General features: G+C 34.6%; 1 protein-coding gene across 1 annotated transcript in view; it reads right to left on the reverse strand.

Annotated features, from left to right (window-relative positions):
* Positions 1-7,151: 7,151 nt before the first annotated feature.
* LOC138697159 (transmembrane protein 107-like) overlaps positions 7,152-16,435 on the reverse strand; it is a 28,382-nt gene continuing 19,098 nt past the window's right edge. Inside the window, exon 7 of the mRNA XM_069822736.1 lies at positions 7,152-15,885. The gene's annotated coding sequence lies outside the window, so the exon portion shown is untranslated. The remainder of the gene's footprint in view (positions 15,886-16,435) is intronic.

Raw genomic sequence — 16,435 nt, forward strand, 5'->3', positions numbered from 1 at the left:
TTATATTGTTTTCATGGACATGAGTAACTTCATTATATAAGAAAATGGGATAATTTTATTTGTATAGAGTTCTGCTTAAAGGTTTTAAGTTATTTTTAATTGGTTTATTTTAAGATGCTTTATCAACTGTAATAGTGATCTAGCGTTTGAGTGAAATAAAGGTTGTAATGTCAGCAAAATGAGTCCAAGGTCCAGCGCCAAAAGTTACCCAGCATTTGCTCTTAATGCGTTGAGGGAAAGCCCTGGAGAAAAAACCTCAACTAGGTGACTTCTCCCAACCAGGATTTAAATCCAGGCCCACTCGTTTCACAGTCAGGCATGCTGTTACTCCATAGGAGTGGACTACGTTAAAATTGACAGCACATATTAAACAAAATATCTCAGTTATTTTACACATGTTTACAATTGCCAATTTATTCATTAAACACAATATTATTCGCCACCATATTTGTTATGCATTGCCATAACAAACTTTCGTTTTTAATAGACATTGTGATTCCAATAAGTCAGATGAATACTAGAATATTACGAGGGTGTTTCGAAATGTAATGCCTCCTAATTTTTTGTTATTGTTAACAAATTTCGGAGCACTAGCTGTCATACATTCTACTCAGCTAACTTTCCTGCTCCACTGAAACAAGTTTGCTGCTAGAGATCTCTAAATTAATAGTCTGAAACATGGCAGCATGTAACTGCATTATGTTTGTGCGTCTGAAGCAGCGTGCTGTGATGAAGTTTCTGACGACAGAAAATGTGGCCCCAATTAACATTCATCAGGAGAATGAAGGCTGTTTATGGAGATAAATGTGTAGCCATCAGTAGCTACTGTGAGACATTGGTCTGGTCGTGCTTGTAATGAAGCTGGTGCAACTCTCAACTTCTGTGACAAAGGGCAGAGTGTGTGCAGGCGATAATCACAGAACTGGGATTCCAAAAACTTTGTGCACGATGGGACTTGGTTTCACTGTCTTTGATCATCCTCCATACAGTCCCAATCTGGCGCCATCAGATTTTCATCTGTTTCCAAAACTTACAGAACATCTGAGAGACCATCCCTTGATTCTGACGATGCAGTGCGTGCAGACAAAAGTGAGGCTGTGATTCTGTCGTTAAAGTGAAATATTCTACAGTTACAGTATCAAGAAACTGGTCTCCAGTTGGGAGAGATGTGTTGATCGCCAGGGTGACTATGTGGGGAGAAATAATTAGGTTGTAGGAAGTTACCACTTTTTGTTTTACTCAAATAACTATGGCCATTTTCAAATAAAAAAAATTAGGAGGAAAAACTTTTCAAAACAACTTCGTAGAATATTTATTGAAAGGTTCACAAGTGATGCAATAGTACGTGAATGAATAAAAAGTTAACATTAGCTGCTAGACTTATGTGAGGCATTGCTTTTATTGTTGTAAAAATTTACAATAAATAGACTAATACGGACCATAAGTTTTAGTGGAAGTATTTGTTATTAGTAGGGGGCAGATGTTGATGACTAAAAATCTACTTAAAATGATCATTAAATGTCCTTAAATTAATGTAAAAATGACATGAAATTAAAAGAAAATGACATTTAAATATTATTCAAAGTACTCACACCACAACTTCTTAAAAATTAGTCTTCTTGTTTCAATGACTGCCCTGCAAATCTTGGAGAGAGAAGGCAACTTCCTGGAATTAGGCTAAGATAAAGGAAAAGGGCATGCAAAACTTGAAGGTTTCAAGGGAAAACTATAGATTTTAATGAGGGTTTACAATGTGTTTCAATCGGTGGTGGTCCATATCAGTTCCTTTATTCTCCATCTCCTCCACCTTCCGTTCTTCACTTTTAGCAGATCTTCCAGATGGGGGAGTGTGAATGACAAAACAAATTGTGGGTGCAGCATGCATTCTTGCAATCTTTGTGTTAAAAATACTGTCCTTCCCTTCTATGGGAACACAATGTCCTGTCCAGGATATGGTGAAAGTTTCTCCCCTTCCAAATATAAATTCTAGAGACATCCTAATACCAACAAAGGAACAGTAGCGGTCAAAACCCTCACTTAAACTAAGCTGTTGTCATTCATTCATTTATTTTATTCCATAGATCTTACATGAGCAATGAAGCTTTAAGATGTGGAACATGTCAACATTTTACAATATTACAATTACAATTTTTACAAATTTTTATAGTTTTACAATTTAGTAATTTTCTACAATTTTTACAATTTTGTACAATTTTTTTTACATTTTTTTACATTTTGGCGAGATGTAGTGAGATGAGATGAGGTCCGAGGATTCGCCAAAATATTACCCGGCATTTGCCTTTTCGGTGGGGGAAACCTCGGAAAAACCCAACCAGGTAATCAAATCAAAGGGGGTAATCAAATCAAAGGGGTTGATGCCAAGGACTCGCCATAGACCATCCGGCTTCAATCCCACGGCTGGGGAAAACCTCCGAAGAAACCAAAGTCCAAAGGGGGATCCAACCCAAGCCCGAACGCAGCTCCGGATCAGCAGCCCAGCGAGTCTGTCGACTGAGCTACATCGATGGCTCTACTAAAAGTATACAATACATAGCCAATCAGATTATTAAATTTACAAACGCAAACGATCATTCATAAGTTGAGCTATATTATAATACAAAACAATTTAATTAAATTTAAGGCATAAACAATTCAACCAGTTGTGATATACAGAAATTGATAATACATATCATGCAAACTACTTCAAATTACAAACACAAACAATTTATCAGTAGAGCTATATAGATTACTATTCAATTTAAAGCATATACAATTCATCGGCCAAAACTATACAAATATATACAATACAAAGTAGCATACTTTCATTAAGCTATACAAATTTGTACAATTAATATCAAGTAGATTAATTCAATTTATAATCATAAACAATTCATCAGTTGAGCTATACATATTACCATTCAATTTACAGTAGGTCTATATACAATTCATCAGTAGAGCTACACAGACTAGTAATCATTTTAAGAACATATACAATTCATCAGCCAAACTATACAAACATATACAATCAAATTAGTTCAATTTACAAACTTATTTTCGTTAAGCTATACAATTCATATGAAGTAGATTAATTCAATTTATAAGCTTAAACAATTCATCAGTTGACCTATACAGTATACTATTCAATTTACAGTACATACAATTCATCAGTTATGCTAAACAAAAAATACAATACATAGTAAACTGATTAAGTCAATATAAAAACATATTTTAGTTGAGCTATATAAAATTGTACATGTCATTTAAGTAGAATAATTCAATTCACAAGCATAAACAGTTCATCAATTGTGTAGAAGGTATGAGTATGTAGAAATTTGGTTAATTCTTTTCTGAATCTTTTCTCGTTGTTCTTCAAATCTTTAAGATAATTAGGCAGTGCATTGAAGACTGTTACACATGATTAGCGAACTCCTTTTTTAAAACAGCTTAGACTAACAGAGGGTAGATGAAGATCTGAGTTATGTCTTGTATTAAAATGATGAATGTCTTGATTAGTACTGAATTTATCTTGGTTCTTAATATACAGCATCATTAAGGAAAGAATGTATTCACAAGGTAAAGTCAAGATTTCTAAGTTTCGGAAAATATTTTTACATGAGGTCCTTTTATGCACACCGGCCATTATTCTTATAGCTTTCTTTTGTAAAACAAAAACGTGTTTAGCTTCAGACGAGTTACCCCAGAATATTAATCCATATTTCATTACAGAGTGAAAATATGCAAAGTATGACATTTTAAGTAAGTTTATATCACCAATAGTAGATGAGGATCTTAATGCATAACAGGCAGAGCTCAATTTACGAGTAATACATTCTATATGCGTTTTCCAGTTCAAGTGATTATCCAATTCTAAACCAAGAAACTTTGTGCTTATAGATTCTTTGAGATGAGTTCCATTTAATCGAATACTGTAGGAAACCTGAGCACTATTGTGTGTACTAAATTTGACTGCACTGGTTTTATCAACATTAAGTGCTAGTTTATTTGCATGGAACCATTCATTCATTAGATTCAGCACTGTATTAGAAGTGTCAAGCACTTAAACTAAGCTGTTGTCAAGCATTTTATATTACTTCTATTGGGTGAGGTGAAGCCTTCAGTGGAATGAGGGATAGTCTTTACAGTTTCTTTCAAATTATAAAACTCAAACTTCACGGTTATTCACTTATTCAGTAGATAATTACTACTGACCTATTTGCTTAGAAAAAGATTTAACAGACCTATCGGTAAAGAAGAAACTAAAATGCATTCCAAATGATCTGAAAGTTCTTCAAAGTATTAAAAATGACCAAAAAATGCCAAAAAGAAATATAAAAATGACCCATTAGTTCAAAAACATCCAAAAATGCAAATATGCAATGTAATAAATTAATTTTTTACGTTGATATTAACATAGAAAGTTTTTCTAATTAACAGGCGTTGTCCTAATGTGAAAATTAACATCCACCCCCTAGTTATTAGAAATAGCGTATGAGTGCTTTGATTTTATAGAAGATAAAAGGACAGATTACAGAGCATATAACCTCCTCGTCAATGATAAACTAGAGTCTGTAATAAAGAAATAAATAATAACTTCGCTATTCGATGAATGAATGTATATAATATAAAAGTATATAAATAAATAATCAATTTACTGTATATCAATGGTTGAACAATTGACTAAAGAACAATTAAAACTGTATAGATTTACATACTGCAATATCTCATTAACAATACTAAGTAATGATCAAATTATATTTCAATTTGTTGTTTACATTCTCAACCCAATTTAAACTATAGAGAAATAATGAAATTGTTCATTCCCTCTGCTACTGCATATTAACAATGTAATGCAATGTAATAATACTGAGTAAAGTAATAGCAAAACTACAATAAAAATCACTCAGCACAAATCACGCTTCAAAACAATAGAGGTATTAGGTGGTCATTACTCAATAGTGTGGTTCAACTGAGCTCAGTAGAAAAAGAATGCTTATGAACACTGTAGTGTACACTGCCATAAAGTATGTTTAAGACACCAGAACAACGATTATGGATCAAGATCAAAGTTGCTTATGGCCAAAATGCAAGAAAATGTTATCCTGGTCTTCGGAAAGCCTGTGGTCACTGTGTTATCACAATGGACAGTAACAAGATGGGTTAGTGCATTCTGGCGTGGGACAAGAATGGACAGAGGACAGTCCCCATACAGGTCGTCCATTCATTTCAAATGAAAAGGTAAGAGTTTATGCTGCGCCTCCTTTCAATAGGTCACTGATGAACTGTATGACAATTGCCCAAGAAGTTGCGATCAACCACCAAACAGCATTGCACATCATCGAAAACCACCTGGGTATGCACAAAATTGCATCTCAATGGGTTCCACATCACTTAACAGAGATGCAAAAATGGCTCAGATACACAGTGGCCAGTCTTCACCTGGAACAATACAACACTAAAGGGACTGCCTTCCTGCGCCATATTGTGGCCACTGAGGAACATGGGCAAGGACATAATGAGAATAAACCCAAGAGACAATCCAGTCAATGGTACCATTCAGGATCTGCCTGGGTGAAAGATGTTTTGCCAGGAACCCAGCAGAATCAAGGTAACATTCACAGTGGTATTAAGCTGTGTCCAAAGGGCAAACTGTCAACACAGCTTGCTTTTGATGCTTTCTCGAGTGCCACTTGCGTCTGGCTGCAAATGCACAAGTGATCACATTTTGTGCAGATTACTCTGCTGTGTCTGTTGCATGACAAAGCATGTTGTCATGTAGGAGAGGAAGCCTGGTATTGCAGAGAAAGCAGTGGGAGATATTGGAACACTCTCCATATTTACCGGACATGAGTCTTTGTGATTACAGCTTGTCCCTCCAGATGAAAGAACCCCTCAGCAGAGTGCAGTTTCGTAATATCTGAACAGTGATCTGACAAGCAAACATTCTATGGGAGCAGATAAAAGAGTTAATTACCCCCCCCCCCCCCAACTATAATGTCAAAACGCTAAATTAAGTCGTTAGGTTTTAAAGGTAGGAATACTGATCATTTAGATGGAGACAAAAGTAAGAGATTATAGTAAACAGTAAATCAGTATAAGGGAAAGAGAAGGCTATAATAATAAGGGAATGTAAGCAAGAGGTATGAATCTAAATTAGAACAGTGTCTACAAAAAAAGGTATATCTGCAATGAATGTAATTGTGGGACCGGATACAAAGTTGTGAGGTCCACATTATATGGATGTAAATGTTGACATCAAATGAGTAGCTTAATATCAAAGGCGGACATCTGACCATCAGATAAAATTTAGATGTGGATTCTTATACATTGTTTCATGCTTTTTTCAGTTATTGTGAAACTATATACAAACTCTAACACTACATTTATAAAAATAAATTGTGTTAAAATACTACAAAGAACACTGTGGAACAAAAAAGTGCCTCTAGATCAAAACTATGGAGATGACAGATGTCAGTCTTTGATATTAAACTACTCAAATATATATTAAAAAAATTGTGTCAAAACAAATGTTTGTACAAATTTTGGCCACTTGGGCGCAATTATGAGAGCTGTAAAAGATAAATTTCTGTGCGGCCGTTTACAAAAAGAAAACACAATTTCATTGGAAAAGATACAGCAATTGTTGAGCTATTTTCCAACATATTCCCCATTAGAAATGCGGCATTTGTCATACCATGGAATCAACAGAGAGGTGCAAAGAGTTGTCACACATTGGTTCCGATCCCAGATGGCAGACTTCTAGTTGATCCCTTGGTATGACAAATGTCTTAGTTCCAGTGGAGAATATGTTGAAAAATAGCTCAACAATATTGCTGTATCTATTCCAATAAATCGTGTTTTCCTTCTGTAAACGGCCCCAGGCAAACTTACTTTCTAGTCAGCCCTTGTAATTGCTCTCGAGTAGTCAAAATTTGTATAAGCACTTGTTTACTAACATGGTGGAAGAAAAAAAAATAACTTTTTTATCTGCCCCCATGAGAATGTTTGCTTGTGAACTCTTTAATGCTTCATACACCAGAAAACCGCTTTACTGATGGCATCCAATGGCTCCCACACATTTGGCGAAAGGTAAAGGACATGGTCAGATATTGTAATGAAGGCATGTAATGGTTATTTTTAAGTAAATTCACTACTTTCTATTTCTCTTGATATGTTTTCGTTACTTTATTCACAACCATCATATTTAAAAGAATATGAGCTCTGTATACAATTTCATTTTAATTAGTTCTTAAACTTTGGTTTTACAACTTAGAAAGTATATACCTACTACAATTATTAATTATAATACCAGGTTCATACCGAAAGTAATGAGCAATACAGTGTTAACGTGCAAATCTTTAGCAACAGAAGAATGTGTGTTCTTTTGCAGGTAGTGACCACTCCTGTCGCATCTTCGTGTTACTAAATAGATACATCTTATACTTTATCAAATGTGGTGTTGCCAGATCAATTGTAGCAATTTTTGTAATTTTTTTTCTGCTACTTGCAAGACATTTTCTTATTAAAATCAAAACTATAGAATTCATTATTATGAAATATGATCATGCTTTCGTTGTGTTTAATCCAGTCTAACCAGCCACTAGACTCTTATAGATGGTTCATAACTCGGCACATCTGTAGAATCATGATCTATAGTTGTATGGAGTCACAGTGATATTCTAAACTCTGTTGATTATATCTTTCTGTTGGCTTATCATTGGAGCCTTCCTCAGAATATGGTTCACATGGTACAAGACATTTAAAAATTTAAATTGTAAATACCTCCGGATTCCTTAAAAGCCATAAGCAAGCAAGGCATATACTTGGACATTACCAATGTCATGGTCTAATATCACAGCAGACACTAATGCGCAAAGTGTTGTTTCTTATCCCAGAAGATCACGCTACTGTAGCTCAGCTCCATGAAATTTGCTTCTTGTTGACTCTTTTCAGTAGGTTGAACGTAAGTCTTCTTTAGTAAGCTTTAGGTAATAGAAAATATGCAGAGGGCTGGTTTCTTCCTGATTACTAGAGACGAGAATTTCATGCACTATAAAATCCCAAAATATGCATGCATTCATGCACTATCAAACTATGAAACATGCACTATCAAGCGAAAAATACATTAAAATATGAAATTTCATTTTTGTTGCAAATTTCTTATTTCACTTCACTTTTTTTGCACAGTTAACAACTAACAACATTTCTATTTGGTTTCTGTTAGGTTACTGTGCTTGTCAGTCAATATGTTTTTGTAGGCAGGAAATGACCTCTCTACATCGCAAGAAGTTATGGGTGCAAACTTGAATGAACCTTTTCCTGTTATTTAGTTTTTTTTTTCTTTTCCTTCTTCAATCCTAATTTCTGAAACCAAAATGAGGGTTATAAACATCGAGAAACTGAATTATCCACTCAAAACCATTTAAACATGCATTTAAACTGAATATAATGCATATTATATGCATGATTAAGCTAAAAATTGCTTAAATATGCATTATGCATGTTTTTACCCCCAAAAAGGCCAAAACATGCAAATATGCACGGGAAAAGTACACATATTTGGAGCAGGAAAGTAATGAAATGGATAAGTACTAAGTTCGAGCTATGTCCTATGTTCCTATAAAAACATGTATTTGCATGGAATTCTCGTCTCTACTGATTACAGTTCCTGCATGTAGGGAAGGTTTTCCTTCCATTGATAACTCTCATAGATTTTTTGTGGCCCATTTTCAATCTGGTCAGTGCAGTTTGACATTTCCTTGTTAGTGGAAGTAGTATGGGCCTTCCAGGACGACAACTGACATACCATTTATGTTTAAGCTGAGTTTTCTTTTTAATTTCTTTAAGTATTCTGTATTTTATCAGACATTTGAGATGGGCAGGGCATGTAGCACATATGGGCGAACCCAGAACTGCACCCAGAGTTGGGAGACCGGAGGGAAAAAGACGTTTGGAGAGGCCGAGATGTAGATGGGAGGATAATATTAAAATGGATTTAAGGGAGGTGGGATATGATGATAGAGACTGGATTAATCTTGCACAGGATAGGGACCGTTGGTGGGCTTATGTGAGGGCGGCAATGAACCTGCAGGCTCTTTAAAAGTCATTTGTAAATAAGTTTGTAAGTATTCTGTATTTTACCAGGGACTTGTTTCATCATGTGTTAACATTTTTTCAGTTTTTCCATATGGCAGCCAAGTTTATCTATTTCATCCGGCTTTTAATGTCCTACAACATTACACCCAACCGTGTGGGAAAATACTAGGACTTTTTTTGGAACTAATGTAAACAAAGCTTCTGTTGACAATGAGTATTAACAATGGTGTGTACCTGCATTTGAAGTGAGAAGTTCTTACACTCATTATGATAAAGTGCACAAACATCCAAGATCAGGTATGTAGTCGTCGTCCTTGAGGTCTCAACTGAACAAAACAAGAAAGAGTTGATAAGATCATATAGAATAAAATACATGTAACAATGAGCAAACAGTAATAAAGCTAGGAATAGGACAGAATGTAGTCCAGGAGATGATTGAAAACTCATATATCAGAAGATATGTGCCCACTGAGTCTCATGATAAAATAAACAACATAAAAATAAACAAATAATTGTTTGAGAGATATTAAAATGAAGAAGATTTTCTGCTCAACATTGTGACAAATTACGAAAGCTGGTTTCGCAATGTGGAAACTAAAACGAAATATCAGGGATATGAAATGGCATCACCAAAATTCACCATTAAGAAAGAAGCCAAAAGCTGTCTTTTTAACTACAAAGTTATGGGCACTGTCTTTTGGGATGTGTTCTGATTGAAGCTCTATATGCATTATACAGTAAATTCTCTAGAAAATATATCATTCTGCAGCATAATAATACTCGCTGCAATTTTACTTGTCACACAATGGAAAAAAATAATGAGAATGGAATGGGAAGTTACCTACCGATAATTCTAAACTGGAACCCTTTGGTTAGCATCTTTCTTAATTTTTGAGATCAGGCCAACAATATGAGAATACAGAGAAGTTTAGGAAGTTGTGCATGTGTTTCAAGTAGCTGAGGGTATATTCAAATTTACAGAACAGTGGGAAAATGGAATGGTGATAATATAAAAAATAAATCCCAGTATGTCAATTCTGAGATAATGTACTTCTTTTTTCAATTCAAAATGTTAAATTTATAATTATTGTTGCTCATAACTTTCGGTGTGACACCCACCCAATGATCATGTAATTTTGCAATGAGTTTGCTGCCATTACTTTCTAAGTCTTGGTATATGAACAAGTCTCACCTCTCACTATTTTAACTCATTAAGGCACGAGGACTCTTTCATGCTTACGTACATTCTATCACAAATTACTCCAACATAAAGATAAATTCAAGATATAAGTAATTTTGTAAGACTACAAACATTAAAATGTTGTCTACAATATTAGCACCATAAATAAACTTTATAATTCAAACTACTGCTTTTATACAAGTGAAATAAATACGAATGGCTTACACAATTTTTATATAAGCATACTATGCCTTCTGTCAATTCTACTCTATGTCAGAGAATGCATATTAAATTCTTTTTGGATAAAGAATGCCAAGCACTACCTAAAATGTATTAAGAATGTGACATTTTGCTTTATATTAACTGTTGAAAGAAACATCGCAATCATTTCAGTACTTGATGGTTATGTGAATTTGGCAAATGTACTTTCTTCCGTCTCTGTAATGTGTGGGTGTTAATATTTTATAGTGTATGATTTTCATTCAGAATTAATTTTATTGAATACTACGACAGAATGTCATTGTCATTACATCTATTGTAACTAGATCTATATTAAAACATATAACCTATATATGTATAGTGCGTACTTATTTTTTATACTTATTCAATTCCTACTTATAATTTTTACTATGACACTTTTGAGTAAAAGGCTCACATCCCACACATTTTAAATTATAATATTACGTAAGTGAAGCAGCAGTTGCCTCAATATTTCACCCACTTATCTTACTGAAACATTAAGAAATAAAAAATGAATTTCATAAACCAAAACCCAGTCAAATGTTTAAATCACAATTTAGAGTTTAAAATAGATGTTTCAGTCACACTTTTCCCCATGCCTACTTACTTGTCAGCAATATTAGAAACTGCGAAAGTTAGCAGTAACAGAATGGTTCATGTCTTCGAAAGAAGTGGGATACTCTTATTTTTGTCTACAAACAGTTACACTTTGTACTGTAAAACTGAGTTCTCAATTTCAATCAATTCTGTGTGTTGTGGAATGTTGTGGAAATACACATTTTTGGCAGGTGTAATGTATTTATTATAATGGTGAATGAGTGTTCCCTAAAGTTACTATTACTTACAATACAATTCAGACATTAGCAAAAAAAAAAAATGCGACAAACAGGGAGCTACAATTTTTTTTAACAAAATGAATGACAGAAACAAGGCTTGGTGAATGATATTGGTGCCAACACAGGAATCTAATATTAAGAATATTCTTACATTGCTCTTTGATGAACTGAAAGATGTAAAATTCGATGAGTATTTTCATCAGAACAATGTAACTACACAGTACCCGACACTCTGTGCTTGTTTTGAGATCTGGTTTCAAAATTGGTAAGCTGTAATTTTCGGCTGTGGAAAGATCTTTAAGACAAGATCTATGAAACAAATACTCATACACTACAAGATATCAAAAGAAATATTTTACAAATAACCAAACTAATTACAAATGATCAGCTGCAATATACGTCTCAAATTAATAAAGAGACATAAGGCATGTAAAGTGCACAAGATTTTCTGACGGTATGGTGTTGTTAGCAGAAGAGGAGATGATACTAAAGGATATGCTACAGAAGCTGAAAGACAGCTGTGAGTAGTATGGGATGAAGATAAATGCAAACAAGATGAAGACCATGGTTATCGGAAGAAAAATGAAGAAAGTAAATGTCCGTATTCTAAATGAGGCAGTAGAGCAAGTGGATAGCTTCAAATACTTGGGGTGTATTATAAGCAGTAACATGAGCTGTTGCCAGGAAGTCAAAAGGAGAAAAGCAATGGCAAAGGATGCTTTCAATAGAAAAAGGAGCATCTTCTGCAGACCTTGAGAGAGGGGGGGGGGGACCTAAGGAAGAGACCAGTGGACTAGTGAAGTGCTTTGTGTGGAGTGTGGCACTGTATGAGGCAGAAACATGGACATTACGATGAAATGAAGAGAAAAGACTAAAATGTGGATATGGAAAAGAATGGAGCGTGTGAAATGGACAGACAAAATAAGAAAGAGTGGGTGAAGAAAGAATAATGCTGAAACTGATCAGGAAGAGAAAAAGGAATTGGTTGGCTAAGAATAAACTGCCTACTGAAGGATGCACTAGAAGGAATGATGAATGGGAGAAAATTCGTGGCAGAAGAAGACAGAAAAATAGGAAAGACTGGAGAATGCTGGGTTTGCAGTGAAAGACCTGCCCTTGAGTAGAAAACTATGAATGAATGAATGAATATAGCATGTACCTGACAAGGTGGCAGACATCCAGTTATGCTCGTAATGGTGTATGTGTATATATATATATATATATATATATACACACATATATATACATACATATATACATGTTAATTTATGTAAACCTGGTAAGTGTGACCATTCAATGATTAATTCTTTTATTGGAAATTCACTGCTTGCTGCCAGCATTCTGTGTCCAATTAACAGAAAAAGGGCCACTTGAATGGTCACATGCTGTCACGATTTCAAGAGCTTTATCAACTGCACGGTTGCACGTGTAAGTACCATCGCAGCTCACAATGTCATGAAATTGCTAAAATAACTTATGAAAGGCACTGTAAAGGTTCGTCTCCACTATTAAACATTTAACAAAAACATGTTAAATATAACATGTTGAATTTAAAATGTATATCGACATTTCAAGTCTCAATTGACTTAACATGTTGACTGAGTATGTTGAAGTTAACACTTTTAACATGTTGGCGTGTTTTCCAGCAGCAATGGAAAACATGTCAAGTCAATTAATTTGCTCGTGCAGCGCCAGTACAGTTCAGCAAAGTTTGTACAGTTTCCATAGCAACAACTAACTTAGATTTTGTGGTGCATATCTTTATCATTTTTATACTATCATTGCTCCTTGGTGTTGGCTGTAAGTTGTTCGAAGTAGTGGACTGGACGAAAGAAAATATGTTAGAATGAAATTATTGCACTGATGGAAAAGCCTTGTTTGTGAGATGTGTCTGCAAAAGAATACAGAGACAAAACAAAGAAGGCCGACTGTTTTAGAGAACTGGAATTATTATTTAATTGTTCTCGAGAATACAATAGAGAGTTTTTGAACTCTTGTCGTACACTAAATGTTAATGCTATGTTGACGTCAGTAATGGTCGTATTTGGTGATGTATGTTAACATTCATAAAACTTCGGAAAAATAAATTATACGATATTACTCACTCCTTTAACATCTATCATGTCGCAGGTCCTATGAGAGTCAATCACTCGCACTGTAATTTTTTTAATTGAGATGAAATGGCTGCTCTTAAATTGTGTCTTTCTTTGATGTAACAGGAAGTATTTTTGCAGCACTATATTAAAATTGTGTTCTGACATTCTCAGCAAGTTTTTGAATCTAAATCGATCTTCAACTTTAAGCTCGTTTAGAATGTCTTCTTTTACTAAGATATTGCCGCACCTACATTCTCATTTTCTTCCTTTTCAAGGCCTTGTAACAGCAATAGAGGCAATTACAAAAGTCAAATCATCATCTGAGTCCATTGTCCAAGGTTTGAAAATAAGACACTATCTACATTAAAATCTCATAGACTGTTTATGGTGGACTACGCAAAGAAACTCAAGATTAACACGCTTAACAGTATGGACAAAGTGTTAAATGAAATTAGCATTAACATGTTCAATCAACATGTTGGGATGTTAACGATAAACAATTTAACATTTAACATGTTGTTGTTAAATGTTTAATAATGGAGACGAGCTTTAAGGAAGACGATGTGAACACTACGGGAGCTGTGTTTCTATTTCCTTCAAATATTGTTGTTTCTTATGTAGAAGGAATTTGTCCAGGAGATGGAATGCTTCATGATAATAACAAAAGTTCCAACATATTACAACATTTTCCGCAATGCAACTGCCGCTGGTTGGCCAACCTAAGCACCAGGAACATTTGCTGGGACTCACTGTATATACAAGGTATCTAAAATAAAAGGTTTTTTTTTTTTTTTTTTTAATTTGCTGATCTCTTTTTGATGTTGCCAACAATTTTTGACTGTTATTTGTTTAACAATACTATGCCATTTGCAGAAACAATGTTTGACCGTCATCTGTTTAACATTACGCCAGAAACATGGATCAATGGAACGGATCTCAACAAGCAATAGCCGTTGAAGCTTTTTATAAAAATGGTGATAATATAGCTGCTGCTTGAAGGGAATATCGGTGTTATTTTAATACCGGAAGAAATGGTCCTGTCCCATCAGAACATGCAATCAAATTATGGGTGCAACATTTTAAAGCTATGGGAAGTGTTACAGGAAGACCTCGGAGTATTCGAACACAGGAAACAATACACAGTGTGAAATGTTGTTACACAAAGTCCTAAACACTCTGTGGCACAAATTTCCTCAGCAGTGCAGATATCAAGAGCTAGTGGGCATAGAATCCTGTGTAAAGATTTAAAGTTGCATCCATACAAAATACAGATTGTCCAGCAGTTAAAAGTAAGCAATTTTCAACAAAGAATGGACTTCAGTGCGGAGCTTTAGCCCATTCATTATGGATGTCTGATGAGATACATTTTCACCTTAGATCAGCCAATACTTTTTCGAAGACCAGGGACAAACAACCTTGGTAACATCTGTCAGGTATGTCAACATGGTAAACACATTCTTTGTACAGGAACTTGCTAGATTCCCTACACAGAGGCCATATTGGTTCCAGCAAGACGGGTCTACGTCGCATTCAACGAGAATTTCTATGCAAAAAGTGCGCCAAATTTTCCACAACCGCGTCATCTTCAGGAATGGTGGCATTGATTGGCCTCCCAGATCCCCTGACTTAACTGCATGTGATTATTTCCTGTGGGGGCACCTAAAAAGCAAAGTGATGCAAGTCGGCCACACACCATTGAAGAACTCAAGAATAACATCCATGTTGAAATCGAATCCTTCCCTATTTCAATGTTACAACGTGTCATGATTGTTCTTCATTGCAGGCTGTCTGAGTGTGAACATTGTCAAGGTTGTCACCTGCTGGACATAATTTTCAAAACTTGAATGTGACTGAAGTTGTTACACAAATGGCAATATATAATGTTTCAATTCTTGTATTTTTGTTTTCTGTCTCATTATGCATCGTATTTATTTTGTTGTATTTGGAAAAGCCGTTTTTTTTTAGAAACCTTGTATAACTTAGTGTGCAAATAACAACTTCATCAAAAGATGTTGGGAATGTGTGAATGCAGATGGACATCACATTGAATATCTGCTGTAAGACAAGTTAGTACTTATGAAATAAAAATATAATTGTGTGGTTATTATTATTAACCAAAATTAAACAAGTAAACAGGAGAGAGGTAATTCGGTCTATGCTGGTCATACAAGTATGTCTGATGCACGTATTCCTGACCGGAAGTCGAGCTGAATGCTCTGTATTATCTACAGATACTTCTTTAGTGTTAAGACACATTAAGGTAAGGCTAATGAGTCACTGCAATGTTAATCAATTCGTTAAAACTACACCTTCTTAGTGACATCATATTATTGTGCAGTTCTTGATCATTTCTCGTTACTTTCGAGTGCAGTGTTATTACTACTCCTTTGTGTAAACCAATCTGAAGGCTGCCAGTTGGAAAATGACTAGTGCAGTTGATCTGTGAAAAGATAACATTAATGCCTTGTAAGAATATTTTGAGAAAGAACATATTTAAGTTAGTTTGATATCCAAGTTCACAAATATAGAATAAATGGCTTATCTTGTCTGCAAATGTTTTAGAACAAAATAGCTATGTACCGGTAGTTATGTTACTATCAAGACATTGAGTTAGAGTCCTACTACACAGTTTTTTTTTATGTTGTGTTACTGTATAACATCAATGGATAAAACAGATTACTTAAAATATTTAATTCTAAAAAGAACTTTTTCGTATGATACATATGTGCTACACATCATATGGAGATTAAAGTAAATTTCAAGACAGATTTTCCAGTGACAAAATTCCAAGTTGCACAACTATTCATAAACTCGTAAATAAATTTCGTTAAATAGGGAGTGTTCAAGACAAGAAGTCTAGATATCAATGTTAAGTCCTCACCAAAGGATGCATAAATTGGACCGTTTATCTCCTACAAAACAACTTTAGCAGCTTTTACAGAAAATGGGAATTTTTTATGGTTCTGCACATAGGCGCCTGCAGGATTTTC

Source organism: Periplaneta americana, chromosome 1 (assembly GCF_040183065.1).
Source record: "Periplaneta americana isolate PAMFEO1 chromosome 1, P.americana_PAMFEO1_priV1, whole genome shotgun sequence".
Taxonomy (NCBI): domain Eukaryota; kingdom Metazoa; phylum Arthropoda; class Insecta; order Blattodea; family Blattidae; genus Periplaneta; species Periplaneta americana.